Raw genomic sequence first — 20,005 nt, forward strand, 5'->3', positions numbered from 1 at the left:
GTAAGATTATGGATAAACCTAGTTATCCTATTGCCGGCAGCTGGTGGTCTTAGAGTTACTGATTTTTGAGATCAGTGAACAACCTTTTTTCTACGAGGGTTGTAGCTGTTACTGTATATACTTGTTTCCTTAATTTGTAAGAATGGTTGTAGAATCTTGGGGGGAAAAAACTGTATTACTGTTAGAGCTAGCATATTCAGGCAGTATACTTCACTGCTTCTGTTAACTCAGGTCAGAGACTTCACTCTGTTGCATTAGTGCCAGCAGATTTGTGCTGACCTAGAGATGGAAAAAACTTACGCTTACCATGAAACACAGGCACAAATAAGCAAGTTACGGGTGCTGAACTTGCTCCTTTCTGGCATACATTATGGAAAAAGCGCAGGGCTGAGAGCTATGAATGCAAACTGGAAGGTAAGGTCAAGCTGCAATGAATGTGATTAACTTAGCCTAACAGAATTAAGTGCCAGCTTCATTTAGAAAGTACCATTGGGCATTACTGTGTTATGTGTACTTAATAGTGATGATAATATTTGTCCAAAAAGAAACAAGGTGGCACAAATAATAATAAGTGAATAGTTCAGGTTCTCTCTGTGGTTTGCAGAAGGTGCAGTGGGAGTTGTGTCTCCATCTCTATACGTACATGCTGCTGTGGGAATGTGGTGTTATCCAACCGACCATGTGTGCATTGCTCTGATGGCGCTTCCAGCGGTGCAGTGTGTGCCACTACCTGTCCCATCATCACACATGCTGAATAGAGTTGTTGACAGGTAGTCAGAATAGCACTGGGAAGCCAGCGATACCTTTTTTTCCACTCAGTATGGGTGTTAAATGGTTGTCTAGTTAAAGCTGTCCATCAGGGCACTAAGCAAGGTGCTTTACTTCAGTATGTTTGGAGCAAAGAAATCCTTCTGTATGAGGTCTGTAGCCTTTTCACAACTGTCGAGTTAATGGGGTGGCCTTTTGGATGAAGAGTCCATGTGTGGCAGCTGCTTTGTAGCTCCACACTGCATAAAGCACATGTTCCCATGATAGTAGTGGGAAGGGGAGCACTCCTTCACTAACTGGGGCACCAATGGAGAGTTTCATAGCCCTGACAGAGAACGAAATGTGCCCTTATGTAATAAGCAGGCACAGAGCAAGCAAAATGACAGTGATCCCCACCTACACCTTCAGCTGTTGAGCTGCTGTTGTCCTTCTAGAGAACTTCAGTTTTGTTGGCAACTGCATTGATTGACTGTGACTTGGGAAGAAAAGTGACAGAACCCACAGCAAATGTGGAGCTGCTTAAAAAGAGCTCCAACACTTTTTACATGGAGATGATTCAATTTACTGCTAGAAAAAGTGTTCTTTGGGCCCGGAATGGCTTTTCCATGATGCAAAGGAGAAGGCAGCTGTGCCAGAAGGGCTGTAGGCCATTTCTGACTGCCTTATCTTTCTTGCCAAATTACTAGTTTGGGTACTATCTCAGGTAGAGGAGTTTCAATAGAACAAAGGCTGAGAGTGAAACTCCATGGTAAACATGCTTGCCTGGAGTGAATGACACCCAAGATCCAGGCCCAGACAGACTAAATCAGCAACTTAATCATTAGATTCTTCTTGTCCTTCTTTCTCACTTTCTCTACCCCTCCCTTCTTTTTCTTTTCATGTAGCTTCAATTCTGGTCCTATACAGAGTTCAGAGAAACTCCAAAACCTACCCTTTTTTTTTTTTCTTTTGTCTTTTTTCTTTCTGTTTTTTTCTTCCCCAAAATGGAATGATTCCTTTGCTGCTAGCCATCGTTAGATGTACCTGCTAAAAACTTCAGATAGTACACTGATAAATACCTATGCAAAACATGAAACAGATAATTTCACCAGGTTCATGATCCAGTATTAGTCAAAAAGACAATAGTAAATGGGGTGTTAAGGATTATTTTACTAGGAAGTCTATGGGTGGTTTCTCAAGGATTTCGTGATTCTAACACAAAAGTTGGAGTTAAACAGCAGAGTGTTTGTAGTCACTAGGAAAGGCATCCTTGTAATGCTCAGGCACTTAGCTTACTACATTAGCTGCAGGGGAGAGTCTGTCTATAGCTTTTCTTTCCGTTGTGGGAATTTAGGCAGTTTTACTCCTTTCCTCAACTTGAAATATGGGTAAAAGAGAAAAGTGACCTGAGTGTGCAAGGTGGACTTTTTTACTGCCATGCATTTCTGTTACTTTTTATTCCTTTCTCTCTGTTGCAATGGCACAGCCTAACATCAAGACAAGCTTTCTCCTGCAAGAGTAGGGTAAGGACCTTGCGTTGTGCACTTTGAGTATGCAGCTCATGAGAAAACACAGAAAGTGATTACCTTGCATCTCTTTTGAAGCTTGTGTGGCTTTTTGTTATGCATGGAGTGTATCTGCAATACTTTACAAGGCTAAAAGTTGTTTCTGCAGAGGACTATCAATCTATTTAAAGGTAGGCGATGCAAATTGAATCAAATGCTCTAATGACTCTGGTGGAGCACAGTTCTAGCACAGAAATGTATTTTTAAAAAAATACATATACAAACCCCCCCCCCCCCAGTGTCTGGCCACAAATGCGTTCCCAAAAACATCCATAGGAAGAATTCTGCATCTGGATATAGTAGAATGGGAATTCCAGGCATGGAATAAGCTAGTGGGGAAAGAGCTTCAAGGTATGCTGGGAACAACTGGGAGGATGTAACTCTTGGAAGACCGTGGATAGTGAATTTGCTGATTGCCAGGCAGAATACAGAATCAAAGAATATCTTTGTTGATGTCTGATACTCAGAAAGGCAGTGCAGTAGTGATTCCCAAACCACTTCTAGTTTCTTCCCAGTTTCAGTGTATTGCGCTGCTGCTCACACTGCTGGTGCATAGGCATGTCTGCTTTTCTCAAAGACTAAGTAATGTAGAAAGAGCAAGCATCCTGTCCGCCTCCTTTGTTGTTGAGAGCAAATGGGAAAAAACCTGTGTTGCTCAAAGTTACTAGCCTGTGATTTTGCAATTTCATCAGGCTCATGACTTTTCTGTTCTACAGCTATATACATCTAAGCAAGCTGTTTGTTAGAGACATTTACATGGTTTCCAAGGAGTGGCTGGCAGAAACATATGGCCAAGAGAATTTTTTGAGTTTATGCAACAGTCTGCATGTGAAAACATGGAAATGTGCAGATTGGAGAGCCAAAGATTTCCCCACGCCCCCGCCATTCTTCTCTAGAAGATACTAAAGTATCTCTCTGTGGGGTGTCTTTTAGTTTTGATGTAGAGGGAAGAAGAGTCTCTGTCTCATCTCCTAGCCAGAACATCTTCTTTTTCGTAAGGAATTGAAATTGTTTATACACATTTGGTTTTGGGGAGATGTTATCTATCTATAGCTGTGTATATATATGTGTGTGCACAAGTATGTGTATAGATAGACACAGATATATATTGATTTTTTTTACTTGTCATGCATATTTATGTGAAAATTTTATGGGAAGTTTGCAACTTCTTGGCCATATTGCTGTTCTTGACTGGAAGAATAATTCTTTCCCACAAAATTGCACTGGAAAAACAACTGTGCAAGGAAAGAAATTGAGACAGCTGCTTGTTTGTTGAAATTCTGAACTGTGCTGATACAAATCTTTAAAAAAAAAGCATAAAAGAATTAATCAGTCCATGCTTTGTGTGTAACAGTAAAGCACTAGAAAATAAATAGGCATCCAAAAGCTTCTAGCTCTGAATTTTTAATAGCCTCAGGCCCTTTTAAGTCAGCTTCTTAAAACACTGCTGAATACAATGATATTTGCGATGCAAGCAAAAATATGTGGTACATGGTATTATGGGTCCATTTAATTCTGATTTGTTAATACAGGCTTTCAGCTGCCTCAGTGATACATGCAACAGAGGACTAACCAGTTTTTAAGGAGATGGGTCTGTAAAGCTGTGCTACATGCCCTGCAACAAGTGTGATAGTTGCTGTTCAATGGCCATAGAATTACCAAATTTCTGCTGTTTTTCATGGAGCAGGAATGGCTGTTCCTTCTCACTGTCTCACAGGCACAAGGCATAACCTCTTCCCTGCTGCTTTGACCTGCTTGGGAGATCTAAAGCAGTGGTAACTCAGCCGGCAGCTTGGTGAAAGGGAAATTGCACACCTAACTAGTACGCTGAAAAAAAGTTAGAGATTTTCCTTGCTATTATAATTCTGGATTTATTTATTTATTTATTTATTTATTTATTTTGAACTGGGCAGATATTTAGTTCTGCTGCTCCTTCTCCTTGTAACATCCTACAGTGGGCTGCATTCTGCATCCAGGTGCTTCTGGGACAGGTGCTTCTGTTGACAGATGATCATAGGACAGCAGCCTCACCTGAAAGAGAAAGCATCAAAGAAAGTCCAAAATTTCCAAAAGTTACTGTGAAACAGCAGCAAACTCTGCAATAAGGCATAGTACTGGAAACTTCTAAGTAATTCCTGTTTCTTTCTTTCTTCTGGAATGCTTTGTGCTGAAACAGTTAATAGGACTGATAAATTTAATACAGGTGAAAAAAAGCGAGTCGTTCGCATACTGCTCTTTATGATCCTTAACTTATTTAATTTTTTTCAGTATTTCACTTAGCTTTCTGTGACCTTGAGTGAATTACTCGCTGGTGCTTCACAGCAGCAGCTAGTAGTGGTGTCTGAAGAACAAATGATATCATTGAGAAGTGTATGTTTATGTATGCCTCTCTGTATCTGGAGGTAGATTTTGGATATAATTATTTTTTTTCTTCCCATTCTCCCCACTGTTGTCTTAAAACAAAGGGGGTTGGGCAGGAAGAATAAGAGGAGGAGTACTCCTTCAAGCACACTAGCTGGGTTTATAGCCAAGAGACTGCTTTGGCTCTGGTCAGGCAACAGGGTGGTTTCCCCAAAGCTGCTAACTCCCAATACCACCATGTTAAAACAGACCTGTAAAGGGAAAAGCCAGGGAAGCTGTCAGCTGCTGTGATTGACCCAGTTTCTCTTGAGTGCCAGTGTCAAGATGAGAAGTTGACACTCCCATAGGTTAAAAGAAGCTAGCTCGGGCAAGTCGCAGTTAGAGAGTTGTGAACACAGATTTTTCTTTAAATCAACTCAGCAAAGTGTAGCACTTTGCAAAATAAATTTTGAGGCATCCTACTTTACTTTGAAGAAGTCTTTCAGTGTCACTGTTTGATGCTGCTGTCTGCATGCTCCAGCTGTACCAAGCTTACTATACCAAAACGAAAGAGGAGAAACTACTAAATGGTCTGTCTTTGTAAAACAATGTGCCCGTTTCAAATCAATTATCTGAGAAATTATTCTCACTTAGCATAAATCTTCATGGCTGGCAGTTTTTTTTGTTGTTGAAACTAACAATTTTATTTTTATTTTTTATTATAACACATACACAGACAGCCCAGTCCACGGTTTTGATTAATTATTTTTTTCAATGTGAAGTCCTTATTGGTTTGTATTAGTTGCACTTGAAAAAACAGTAAAGGTTGAGTCTGACACCCTTCCATCAGAAGTAAAGACCACTTTAATGGTGTTTTCTGAAGGCCTTTATTGATTATTTATTCTTTACTGAGTGTCATGTAACTTCAGTAATGTGTATCTTCCCATTAAAAGATTTGGGAACTTTGTCAATGAATCCTGATAGTATGTCATAAAACTGCTGGTGGAAGTAAATTGGTGGCTCTTAAATAGCCAGAAATTGCGTGTAAAGGAAGAAGCATGTTCTTGTTTGGTTTTTATCCACTAGAAGAAGGGAGTCATAAACCTGCTATGTGATTTCTAAGATGCTAGAGAAAGAACAGCTAATAACAAAAATGGATTCTCAGTATTATCAAACTTGTGAGGTTCTATTATTATTTTCATTATGTTAAGTGTCTCTCTAAAAATAGCAGCTTGCATATCTCAGCTCTCATTTACTTGAAACAAAATAATGTCTGAAAGACACACCATTGCCTTCACAGTCCAACCAAAGTTGGAAAATAAGGGTCAGTGTCATGCTCTGTTTTGCCCCAGACAGTCTCATCTCCCATGGGCACACTTCATGAACACTGATTTGCTACTGGACTCCCTTCTGTGATGATGCTACTACCTCTTGCCAAAATGGGTTGCAGGCACTATTGAAAGGATAATTCATTGAAAAGATAAATCACTCCAGGGTTTCCTCTAGACAGTTGATATGGATATAAAATTTGCCAAATCTGACTCTTCCAGCTAGGATAGTCTTGTTATCCAAGCAGAGCTATTGTCTCTACATTGTGCCATAGAGCAAGCAGCACATGCTTGGTGTTGAGCTATAAAAACATGATTCTGGCAAGGTGCAAACACATCAGTCTTAGTATTTCAGAAATGTGGGTCCTTCTTGCAGGGATGGTATAAAAGAAAGGGGACAGGATGACAAATATACCATACAAACCCAGAAATCCTCATGGTGTTTCAGAGCTATATTTCATATGAATGTAAAGTAGAACCTGGGCATGTACTATCCAGTGTTCCAGCCCTGAGCACCATGAATGTGAGCCCATCCAAGCTAGCTGGTCTCTTGCAACCTTGCACTCTTTGAAATGTCTGAGTAAGGATTCATGCATCAGGTGATACAGATATAATGATGATAATAGTGTAAGGCAAGGGGGAGCAACAAAGGCTAGCTCTTATACTACTCGGGGAACTCTGTCTTTGAAGAGAACTGCTACTGGTGAAACCTATAGAGCTGGGCTGCCTGTCACTATTTTCCATTGTGCTGCTAGACTCGTGTAAGTAGAACAAACAGTTCCATTGCCATTTTTAGTTAAAATTTTTATCAAATGTAATGTGAAAGTATGGTATTTTGCAGATGCAAATAGCAGTATAGTGAGTGTAGATGCTACAAGGATTGTACAGGAGATCAGAGAAACAATGGAAGAAGAGAGAGGGTCACCTTAGTATAATGTAAAGGCATATGAAAATGATGACTTGTATAAAGAAAATAAATGGAGAACAGCAACTGCCTATTTCATCATGCAAGAACCAGGAGGTATCAAAAGAAAAAGGAGCATACTCAAAACTGAGCAGTGAAAACAGTTTTTCATACTCTGAGTAATTAAACAGGATTTCATGTTTCTTTCATGGAATTCATTGCTCTCCTGATGCAATAATTCAGCCACAATTTGTAATTAAAGAGATTGTTTTACTTACTTGGGCAACCAGAGTATTTGGTATTGTGCTGATAAATAGATTGTATCTATAGTTTGCTTAAAAAGCTGTTGTCTTTAACTATAAAGTATCATGCATGCTGAAACTGGAGTACTGAGATAAGGAAGAGACGAGCCATGCAAGCAAATGACATTTGTGTCATGAAGGGTGTAGCCTGGAGCAGGGGCTCAGGTGCTGGCAGACTCAGATTTGAGAGGCAGCTTGGCGGGGGAGGACACAGGTTTTCAATGAGATGTGGAGGAAGTTGGAGTCTGTGAAATTGTTCCAGAACATGGAAGATGTGACCTTCACCAAGCACAAGAAGGGTTTATTATAGCTGCAAGTAGTGGGGAAGTTGAGATGAGTCACAGATGCCAAAAAGGAGACTCTAATTGAAGTCATCTAGCAAATGGCAACTAAAGTGTAGAGAGTAGCAAAGTTGGTCTGGCAATTGTAATCTGTAGTAAGCATGTAAAATACTGCAATTTTATCACAGTACTGTAAGAGTTACATCTAGACTCTGTGATTGATACATTCAAGGACCTATTAGTCTTTTAGGAGTATTATATCTAATAGCAACACAGAAAAGGAAGAGAGATGTGCTTGAATGCAAGGCCTCAATAGAGGGTAAAAAGAGAATGAGGCATTTATACTGAGACTCATGTCAGAGAAGCTAGTGCTGTGCAAAAAGGCCTGGAGTCCTGTTTGGTTATATAAAGGTAAGAAAGAAATCCTGCTCTGTTTTACATCAGGGTGAGATGTTGCTCCTTGAGAGTAGCACTCAATAGTTCTGTACACACTACTGATTCCATTGTCTGATACCAGGGTAGGCTGAGTTGAATTTATGTTCCTCACTAAGCCACATGTGAAGTCAGTGCAGAAGAGTATTGATGAAGCTTTTTATTTAGTGTAAATATCCTTCTTCCTGTGATGTCATTCAGAGCTGGTTCACTGATGGCTTCCTTGCTCCAAGAGAAAGAGGGTAAGACAGTACCCGTTGCCTTGAGTCAACATAAAATACAGTAATTTGTAGCCTGAGTCCCTGGATATATGAATAAGTTAATGGCTGGCAAGCTGTCCTGATTTTGAAGTTGTGAGAACACAGTGCAGCCACTGACAGTAATTCCAATTCTGCCCTAACACTTGCTTCCTGATCAATCAGGACTAATTATCTTGCACATACCTTCTCTCCAACACACAGCTTGCTCAGTACTCACACTTTCCAAAGGCAGAGTCTGGGCACTCACACCTAGCTGCTATGGTGTGGTTTGCCTGTGGGTTTATGCCTTCAGCATTTCCTCTCTGTATTAGGCTGTGGACTATTCACATTTCTTTGGCATCCAAGCTGGATAAGTAGCTTAATTATGCATCCTTTTATGATTTTATTATGCGCTTTTGTGCTGTGCTGTACTTGCACAGGCTGACTCGGGCTGTAGTTCAGCAGTACAGGCTACCGTTGCAGCTCTAGCATGCAGTAAAGGTCGCTTCCCTGACCTCTGTGTCCTTGCCCTGTGCCAGACAGCTGGCTGTGCAGCTGGTCTGTGGGGCAGCACGCTGTACTTACTGGGGTTAAGGGTTACCCTACATAAAAACATAGGGTACTTGTCAGTCAAATTTTCCTGTTGTGGGTCACAAGGTGCTCACATAAGCGTGCTGGAGTACTGTTGCTTGTGGTGGTGGTGAATATGTGTGCATCCAAGTAACAGAAGGGAAACTGTGGAAGCATGGACAGTACTTGTATCCAATGTGAAAGCTCAGGGTTTGGTGTGGTGGAAGGGAGAAGGGGAGGAAACCCCTTCTGATGTGGCAGGGTGGGAGGACATGGTGTGGTGTGCATGCAGTGCTTTAAGTGCATTTTCCTGCTGCCAGTTCTATAGGAGTGCTTAGATTAACATCGGCTGAATGAATGAATGCTTTTCTGCTGAACAGCTGCTCCTGCGACTTTATCTAACTCTTCCTATCAATACTTCTCAGTTTTCAATAGTGAAATACTAGGTCTGGCTCCACTCTTGTTGCCCTGCTATCCCACTGCATTAGAAAGCTGAACCTTCTGGTGAAGGTGAAAGTGGGAGTAGACTTCTTGCAACTTTGTAGTATACTGCTCAAGAGGCTTCGGTTAGTTTGGGGACTGGTATGAAACAGATTCCAGAACTGTACAAGGTTGGCAGTTTCCCTTTTGCTTCTTTTCCTACCATAGCTGCCATGCTCACACGTGAATCTGGTCTGTGATCTGTTTTCTCCCTTTAAGAAGGGCCTCAGGATGTCTCTGTGCCCAAACATGGGATTAGGGGAAAAATAAAACATTAAGTGTCAGGAATCGCCAGCGCCTCTTCCCATGCTGTTCTGCTGAAGCAGACAGGCAAAGGTGTCCATGCCGTGTCCTCAGACTATGCTTACTTTATTTTTAGACTGTGCTGTAAGCACTTTTCATTTTGCATCTTACAAAATTCCCTTCTTGCCTCAAATTGGATTACTTAAAACTCTGAATTCCCTGCCCTTACTGCCTTCTGTGACACAGTTTAAACACAATTAATAAATTTAAATTAATTCATGTGCTGCTCCTGCAAAGACACCATCATTTAACATTATCATTGCACATTAAGCAAGGTTATAATAAGTTAACTAGATTTCCATTCTCTTGTGGTTTGTGTGTGCTCATCATTATTTTATGTTATGGGAATTAAATAATTCTTCCCCAAGTTCTAGTTAATGTGAACACTAGTTCAAAATTACAGTTGCAATATAACAATTAAAAACAACTAGGGGAAAACTGCGAAGACTGCAGTAGCTGCTGCTTTCTTATGTTCCATGCACCTTGAATTGTCTAGCTCTTAATTATGGAAGAGGCTGACTCCCTTCTTCAGTCAGCCTTGGTTTTAAATGAGGTTGCCAAACACTGCAGACAAGTAGCTTGAAAGGGAAAGAACATGGAGATAGAGCTGTGGTTTTTCAGAAGCTGTAGGGGATGTAGAGCCAAGAAAGAAAGCAAGAGCTCAGTCTGGGATGCTACAGACTTCAAGACTAGTTTTGATGCTTAGTAGATGGGATTCACAGGGCTTGGGCTTAAAAAGTGACTTTTGATGATTTGGGGAGGATCTTCTTGAATTCAGCACAAGGTTTTCTCTTATAATCTCTTTTGTTCTACTTGAAGCATTGGGCTGCTTCTTCTTCGCTATTTGTTAGTGTGTTTGCCTGTGATACTGATGTCTTCTAAGTAGTAGATTTCAGGTACTGATACTCTTGTTTTCTTGTTAAAAATATTTTACTGTGGCCAAATTTTGAGGGCTGGTTTTATTTCTCTTAAATGAAACTTCCCAATAATAAAATTGCCCAAGTAGAATAGCAAATAGTGTAAAATAGCTATTGTCTATTAATAGTGAAGGTTGTGTTTACTTCTCAAATCTGTAATAGTGCTTGTCAGTTCTTTATTTTATCTGTGTTATTGGATTTAAAAGCTGAACGGACAAGAGGAAAGGCAGCAAAAATATTTCTCTTCCTTTCACAACATGTTCTGCTCTTTTAATTGCTTTTATACTGTAGATTTGGTGTTTTCTTCCTTTATATGCCTTAGTGGTCATTTGTGCAATTTTTGCCTTGTACTTTTTACCTCCTTATTTTGTCGTAGAAAGTTCTCTTTTTGTGTGTGTGTGTTTCTAATATGTTTATTTCGTTACTAACTCAAACTCTGCTTTTGTTCAACCTGCTAAGTATTTGTAGTATGACAGTGATATGACCAATGTTCACTTGGGCTGTAATAACTTTAGGAAGTGCAACTTTATTACAAGCAAGTATTAACATATGAAGAGTTACTGTCAGATTCAAAATAAATTCTCTTTTCTTATGTGAATGCAAATTTTTTGATCTTCAGTAAATGCAGTATCTACCAAGTTCCACTCTTACTTTTATTTTAAAAAGACAGACAAACGTGAACAAAATGCTAATTTAGGGTACCCTTCTCACTCTTGTTTCTGCTGTCTTAAGAGTTGTTAGCTGTTGTGCATGTGTAGCACTAGCAAATGATGTTTGCCAAATTAACACTGAATCCTTACAGATTTAGTTCAGTGGGACCTCCCCAGAGATGCCTTTGGTAGCAGGTTGTTCTCTTCCACCAGAGATTACAAACTACACAGACTCAGTAGTCCAAAACTATTTGGTATCTTTGCCAATTTCAGTGTCTACCAAAAGAAAGAAACTAGGAGGTATGACTTGTTCTCTACATCTGCTAGTCACAATCAACCTGTATAAAAATACCTTACTGACTGAAGGGTAATGGCAGCAAGGTTTCATTTAAGGCAATGAATGAATTGGTATCCAAGTCTGTACTTCTCTCTTCTTCATATTTATGTTGTTATGTGGTTTTATATTACATTTGATCACTTTTCATTTCATATATACATGGACTGTATGCGTCTGTTCATGGAGACGCAATTACAGAGGAGAAATAACTTCCATGTTGTTTAATGTTTATCCCTTGCAGGCATTTAACTACATTGTTTTCTGCATTAGTAAGTTATCTGCTTTTTAGATAAAGCTGAACTGAGTATTTTCTTCACATGTAAGTATTTTGTAAGCTAATGTAGCAGCTTATCATATGCTTCTCTAATTTTTTTTTAATGGTGCTGGGAGGGTGTAGGGGTAAGGGAAAGGGGAGGAACATAAATGTCTTAAGTAAATGTACTTCAGGATACAAAAGGGAAGCAAAATTAAGGATGAGGCAAGGTTTGCACGTACTGCTACAGACTTTGCTTATCCTCTTATATCAACAATGACAGCACTGCAACTCCTGCTTAGAAGATGGTGAGGTTTATCATCTGAAATGGAAGTACAGAATGTGAAGAAACAGCAAACCCTCCACAGAAGACTGATCTATAACTGTAATATCAAGGGCGTGTGGTTGCTGTGCACAAACTCAGTGGTGCTGCATAGATCGGAGTATGCTGACAGCTGCATACTACAACCCTAACATTTAGCCTAGTTCTGGAAAGAACAATACCTGTAAGGAATCAGCATCTGCTCTAGCAGTCTAAAAAGCAGTCTAAAGCAGCTGACTTAATGCTACAGGAAAGTAACATTCAGCATGAGAAGAAAAAATGGAAACGGCTAATACAAGTTGGTCTAAGGTGATAGTTAACTGTCACAAAAGTTGCCTTATGCATATGTGTTGGCTATCATGGCTGGAACAACATTGCTAGATGAAAAGAAAATGCAATCTGGAAGATTAAGTTCTTGTTCCTCTGGAACTGGAAAAGAGCGGGACAGTGAGAAGCTGTTGTTATATTGACAGGGGAGCTGAAAGACCATGTTTGGAAACAGGTAACTAGTCTCCATTCTTACTAGGGACCTCACAAGAGGTCCAGGTTGGAAAGACTTTGGGTTGGTTTTTCTCACCAAGACTTGTCAGCTGTGTGCATTTGAACATCACGGATGAGAGACCAGTTCTGTTGACCTGACCACAGGCAAGGGTGCATGGCAGCAGCATCTGTTTTTAATGTGTGCTCTTCCCACGAGCTTTCCAGATGGTAGTACCTCTTTGCAGGGCAAGATTTGGCAATGCTAATAGATTTCTAAGGTCTTAGCAGAGCTTTACTTGATGTGGTCCTCGAAGCACTCAAGAAGAGAACAGTTGCATAACCATTAAACAGTAGCTGTGTAACCTAGAAGAAATTTCCAAAACACCTATTGTATTATGCATCTTTATCAGTCTAATTATATAAACATGAACAGCATCGCTTCAAAATTTAGTGCTGTTTCCTTTCCTTTTTTCTGCACTACTAAATTTTGCTCTTAAGACTTTCAGAGCTGCATTTTTATCGTACAGATTTAGGACAGGACTGGTCTCAAGTGGCACTGTAACATTAAATATTAAATAACCTGATTCAAACGGCAGCCAAGAAGAAAATCAGATGACAGTCAAATCTTAAACCAGAAAATTGAAGAGGAAAGCAATAAAGATTTCTCAATTTATCATACCTGCTATTTTGCACATCTTAGTGAGCTGTGCATAACTGTCTCCTTCCTCAAAGAACTTCTGCTTACCCATAGTGTAGGAGCTATTTACCATTTTTGTGTGGTTACTCCAGTCTAACTCAACAATACTACCATGCCAAAAAGGGCAAGATTTTTTTGTTTTTCATTAATTTATTATATTTGTAATTGATGTTCTTTGTATCCACTTGCATCTGCCAGGCTTTGCAGAAATGCAGCAAATAATCATTACAGAAATATTGGGAGGCAACAAATTGGAGCACTGGGGCTACAGCCATCCACCATATTGTCACACTTGCAGCTTTGTATGAGATTAGTTATTAGGAAAAAAGATAAGTAGAGATTTAGTGGAGGGTACAGGAAGCAGAGTTGCACTTCCATCTGATTTCTGAGCCAATTGAAGGTGTGCAGTGGGGCTGTCCTGTGTGCTGTTTGTGTTTCTGATCTACTCTGTGTTTGAGTTTTCAGTGTATAGGTCTGTCATGACCTAAGCACATACAGATTTAGGATTTAAGAAAACTCTTAGTTTCTTTTAAAAGAGCTTTATTAGGTGAAGGAGATGGGGAGATTGGAACATAGAGTAGAAATGCTTTAGGAAATATCTGAAAATTTGCAAACGATAACATATGTCCACGCATACTAGCATGCATGCTGAGTGTACCACCTGGGTTATCAAGTTACCTTCACCCTGTCTTATTTTGAGTTTTGCCTGGAAAAGAGTTGGAACTCTGATTTTCTAAATTCCTTGAAAAGCTGATGTCTCAAAATAAGACACTTGTGATGCAATAGAAAAGGTCTTAAGTTTGGATTTATGAGACTAATAAAGATTTGAGGTGCTACTCATCCTTTGTTTTGGGTGGATTAAGCATTACTTTTCTATACTCTGTCTGAAAATTTTACATGGTAAATTGCCTAAATAATATTTTATCTTTGTGGGGACTTTTTATTGTTTTCCAGAAGGATTGCTGTTTGTTGATGTATGTTTTTGCTTTTAACCTAAATTGGAAGCTATAATAGGTTGGCAGACAATGTCACAAATATTAAGAAGCTGTTCCAAAAGTTCAGAATCTGTTGGGTTTTGGGACCATCCTCTAAATATCTCTTCTTAGACATAACCATCTAGAAGGGATGCATACTTCTGGCTATGTCAGGAGCAGCATTAATTGGATTAAGTTTCCTTGAGTGAATTAGAAAGCTGAAGGCTCTGCTACTGTGTTTTGGGGAGCAGAAAAATGCAATGTGAGGATAAAACATGGACTGCTTGCAGTCACTGTGAGCATGCAGGGAACTTTGCAATGCTTCCCGTTTAGAAGAAATTAACATCCAGCGTTGTTTAAATTCAGCCTCAGAAATGCTTCTTTGAGCACTCTGACAGTGAACATATTCATCACAGCCACGGGAAATCATTGCAGCAGAAATAGTTTTCAGTCTTAGCTAATGATTGCAATAGCCCAGCTATGTGCTTGCCCAGTTCAGTCAGGCAGTGGGGATTAAAATGGAGAACAAGCCATGTGATGGCAGTTCAAGCCTTCTCACCTTCTCCAGAACAAAGGTCTGCACCTGTGGAGTTTGTGGTAGGCTTGGTTTGGCTTTTAGCCTGAAGCCTAAGCACAGAAGTCTGTCAGCCACTGCCAGGAGCTGAGCAGCGGGTGACTGAGAACAGCAAATCTGAAATTTTACTGAAGTGAATTTCCATGGGAAAAACTTCAGGAGTCTGCGGTTTCTCTGAAAATAGTTTTCAGAGCCAGAAAGCCAGTTTCTTCGATTGCAGGCAGTGTGGTGAACCTATGGGTAGTTAGTAAATATGAGGGTTTTTTTAACATTAACTGTTTAAAAATGTGGTATTCTTGCATTGCTGTTTGTGGCCCTGACTAGCAAATCAGTGGTAAAAGCACCTCTGTAAAGAACAGCTACAATTCCGGAAACAAAATGGCTGTTATGTTTTTTAATGTTGTATATGTATTATGTTTCATGTTTGCTTGTCAAAAGTCAGATGGATAACTGGATCCTTGCACACCATTGCTGGGAAGTAGGTACTGGTTTGGCATTGGAGCCATAAGGGATGTGCACGTACGGTGGGGAGGGCTGTGCACTGCCCGGGGGGGATGCTGCAAAGCTGGTGGCTTTGCAGGAGTGCCTATCTTCCCAGGCCAGCCGGTTGATTTTCCTGCAGAAGAAAGGGAAAACTGCAGAGGCAGAGAAGCCTGGTGCCTTGTTCTTGGAAAAAGCAGCCCTCTTCCCGGGATGTTCCTGGGAGAGCAGCTATGCTGAACTTGCTCTGCTGGACAGCAGGTCCACAGGGAGGATGGCGTCTTTCTGACACAGAGCACAAACTCATGTGGTGGACTCTGCAAAATATGTATGTGTGTATATTATGTAGGGGGTCACTTTGCTTGAACATTGCTTGAACAATTTGTTTTCATTAGCTGAAGTTTAATTTTACATTTCGGAGAAGAAATTTGGAGGGAAATTTTAAGGACAAAATTTATCAGTGTGTTGAAGGGAACCTGGTTAGACATACGCACAAAATCAGTGAAGTGCTTGCTCAAGTGTGTACTTAAACAGTTTTTGCTGAATTGAGCACAATGGGGCATACCAGATTAGTTGGCAGAGGCTCTCCAACTTTTCCATCTTTTTAGTGTTCTGTATCGTGCTGAGGCATCTTTAAAATTTCATTAGCAGTTCAAAGTTAAAAGGGTTGAGATGTCAAGAAACTCTGTGCTGTGGATCAGGAATGTACTTGCATGTTGCATGAGAGCATTCAGATTTGTTGCACTCTTAAGGGGGCTTTAGAGCATTCATTTTAAGACTATCTTACAAAATAATTTCTATTTTTGTGGCTGAAGAGTCACTTTTTAGCTTGACTCTTCACTGCAGGGTATCACATCCGTATTTGAAACACTGGCCTGGTAAGCACCAGCACAACCTGAAGGATTTGCCAAAGGACCATATGTAAACAGGTTTGATCTCCCTCATTCTGAGCTCGAGCAGACCAGACGCAAGCCTGGTTCAATCTGGAAGTCTTGTAGGCGTGTTAGTGCAGGACTAAAGTGAACCTCATAAACATTCTTGAGAGCAGACAGATCAAGTCTTCCAGAACACTTGTTCATTGAGCACTTTCATCTGGATTTACTGGATTTAAATCTAAAAAGTCTTTCAAGCAGCATATTTTTTGTGTATGTGGGTCATTCAAATTTTTTGTCTCTATACAACTGACTGGAGGAGTGTTTCACGTCTGAGGGCCAGAGCAAATTCTCACAAGAGCATGTTCAGCTGTTGTCATCTTTCAGTTAAATGTGAATTGATGTGGCAGTCACTCACAATGGGGTGCTTCACCTAGTGGCCTCCGTTAGATTGCTTTAATGGGGCAGTGGGTATTGCTGGGAGGAAAGGGGGACAAAAGATATCTTAGTAGAGATCTTGCCTTGCTTTTCCTAGTCTGTTGGGCTCTGCTACTGCTCCTTTAGAAGAGTTTGTTACTTTCCCTGTTGAAGACAACCGTGACCCCAAGGACAGCTGTCCCCAGTGACCTGGGGACATTCAGCTTGAGCTGCTGATGCTTAAGAAGGACCTTGAGCAGGATATCGGAAAGGGTACTAGAAAGTGTTTATGCCATTGGCCAGGCATCTTCCCTGGAGTCTGTGACTACTCAGACAGTGGTCAGGCTGAGGGCTTTTTCCAGCCATGCAAGTTGAGACTATTACTCAGGACAAATTAAAGACCTCTCTTTTGTGAATTCAGTTGTGAATGAGAATTGATAACCTTATATTTAAGAAAGTTGTCCTTCTCTTCTGTGATGTCCTGTGCAGAAAGAAAGACTATTTTTTTCTAAGTTCCCAAAACACTAAGGTAGCTTGGGCACTGGGCTATACTGTGAGTGGACTACAGTAACTACTCGTAACTATTTCCCTCCACTTGCATCTCTTCATTCATGGGCTGCAGTGAAACCCAAATAGAGGGATAAAAAAACAATACTGTAGATTGTGAATGATGGATTTCGTTAGAGTAACTGTTGCAAGGGAATTGAGTTGAGTTCACCTTTGGAGGAATCTTGCTAGATAAATCTGCGTTGCATGAAACATATTTATCTTATGCCTTCTGGCCTTGCCTATATGATTTTCAGTGAATAATGCAGCTTCACAGCCTGGTTCCTGTCCCTTTCCTCCCTGTCCTTCATCCCAAGTAATGGAGTATTTCTGCTACATAAAACAGTTTCATGAGACGAGGTGGTCCTACACATGACGCCTTTGTGGCTAACACAAACCCTTCAGGAGTGTGAGAGAGGTGTGACAAGAGAAAATTGAACCTAGGTTTTCCAAGGCCTGGCAGGTGTTCTTGCTGCTAGGCTAGTGAGTGAAAGGGATGGCTGAGGAGACGTGGGGACTGCTCGTATCCCAGTAAAGCACAAACTAGGGTTTAGGTTACTGGCTCCGTGCAGCAAGGTAGGAAACCAGGCAAAGAACTGAGTGCTAATCTAATTCTTGGGGTGTTCAGAGGCTTAGCGATCTATGTGTGACCTTGTGCAAAGGATTATTGGTGTATCTACCATTAAATTTCTGATAGCACGTAGCTGACAGCTACAGAGAGACTCCTTGCCTTTTTTTACTCTACAGCTGAAGCTGATATGAACAACATCCCTTAATTTTCACCATTTGGTGTGTATATATATATAAACAAATCTAAATCTCAATATAAGTTAATTTATAGGTAACAAGCATCTAGTTACATCTTTGTCTTTTATTTTATGTAAAAAGACAGTTATACATTAATTATATCGAGTTGTTAAGGTCATTAGCAGGTGTTAGCAGTTACTGTGCAACGTTTACTAAAATGTTGAGTATAGTTACTTAGCTAGTTAGGTCAGACATATTCACTTACTGTATAATAATAAATACTTTAACGACTTAAAATTAATTTTGTTCCAGACCTTCTTGCATTCTTCTATTTGACCTTGGCCAGTGGATATTTTGCTGTTGATTGCAGCAATAAGCCACCTACAAGTAGTGGTAAAACAATGCAGGGAAACTCCTTGAACTTCTTTGTATGGGACTGAAATTTCAATTGAGGTACTGAGCTGGCAGAACTTCCCTTTGAAGCCCACAGAAAAGGCAGCTAGCTGCCTGGAACAAAGCAGTGCAAAGTCCTTTGTAGCTCTGCTACCACCAGATTTAGCTGATTAATGATGATAAACATGCTGGGGGCCAATTCCGACTTTGCTTTGTTTTGTGTTTTTCTTTATTGCAATTTGACCAACCCAGAAGGTTGTTGAATAGTTTTTGTGGATGTTGTTTAGCAGGAATAAGCAATTTTTTCTATCGTTATTTTTTTTAAGAAGTTAGCATTTTGACCAGCTTTGTCTATCACCCGGTTCTGAGCCTTGTTTCACCTTCTGATGCTTGACCCAAGCAGACTTGTTTGGCCAGCTAGGGAAAAATATGAAAGACCAACAGCATGTATTATAATAATATATTTGTATGCATGTATCACCTTTGTAGCATTTGAACAGTTGGAGCAAGTCGATTGACTTTGACAGACCTGAATAATACCTGGTGGTTCCCAGCTCTGAGGTTTTTCTGCAGCTCCAGGAGTTCTACAGGGCAATCCACGACTTTAACGCAAATCTACAGCAGTGGCAGGGCTTTGTGAGGTGGGTGGAAAGTTAGATGGGGAAATCAGTGTTTCTGAATTTTGTTGTTTCAGGAAAAGGCCTTTTTATTTCCTCCGAGGTGATAGCTGCAGCAAATGCTGCAACAAGAGTCCTCCAGATGTCTATGCAGACTGGAAAATTCCTGAGACCCACCATCTAAAACTTCACCATTAACATATTTCAAATACTTCAGACTGCCTTTGAACTCCTCTATGTAATACTGCATCTCCCAACAGCAAGCTACAAATGTCCTCAAATATGTTACAAATTTTTGTTTGTAGAAATGTGAAATAAAGGTGATACTGAGGGGATTTTTAAAACAAGAAAACACTTTGTGAGGAATTTATCATAACTGTTCACATTTAGGAGTGAAAGAAGGGCACTGTGAGTGCTCTGCAGTGAGATTAGGTTAGACAGTTTTTTCCCTCCTGATATTTTTCAGGGACAGACTTCACATTTTCACTAGATGAGGTATATAACCTTCAAGTTAAATGGCAGGTTTTCTAGCTGTAGGACTGGCCTCATGAGAAAACTGTTACCCAAAGAAAACCGTCCTTCATATTGCAGAACTTACTGTTTCTTCCATGCACATGATTTGAAGGTTTTTACCAGCATAACTAACGTTTTGCCTCAGAGTACTCTATTTTTGCAGTATCTTGAGAAAACTGTTAGCATGAAAGCTGCAAACCATATTGCTAGTGTGACTGAACCATTGAAGAGATTGGTACTTGTATCATATCAATTAAATAAATTAACCTCTGCAGTGCTGTGGAGGCTACAGGATAAGAGACAGTTTCTGTTCAGCTGAAGTATTATACTTTAAATCTCACTGATGTTCTTATACTCTCCTGTACTCAACTTGTCAGAGGGTTATTTATGTATGACTCAACTTTCTTTTTAATACTTGTAAAAGTAGCTTTGAAGAGGAAGGTTTGCATTAACCTTCTTTTACATAGGAGCACTTTCATTTTTTAAACCATTCAGTAATATCTGAACACCACTTCAGTGCCAATTAAATGTAAGCTAATAGTTTTGCCTATGGAGAGAAAGTTATAAGTGCTGTAAAATATGTAATTGAAGATGATTCATGGTACAGTATTGCCTCACACTAAAAAAGTAAATCTCAGCCTGCTATAAATGTTACAGATAGTACCTCACTGGTGTTTGTCAAACATGTTTGTGTAGTTGCTCCAACACTTTGGAGGGAAAAAAAA

The 20,005-nt window shown here is 40.0% G+C and overlaps 1 protein-coding gene across 1 annotated transcript in view; it reads left to right on the plus strand.

The window, feature by feature from the left end:
- The window catches only part of CERS6 (ceramide synthase 6), a 124,355-nt gene that overhangs the window by 44,055 nt on the left and 60,295 nt on the right, over positions 1-20,005 (plus strand). The gene's annotated exons all lie outside the window — the stretch shown is intronic.

The sequence above is a fragment of the Falco naumanni genome, chromosome 8 (assembly GCF_017639655.2).
Source record: "Falco naumanni isolate bFalNau1 chromosome 8, bFalNau1.pat, whole genome shotgun sequence".
NCBI lineage: Eukaryota > Metazoa > Chordata > Aves > Falconiformes > Falconidae > Falco > Falco naumanni.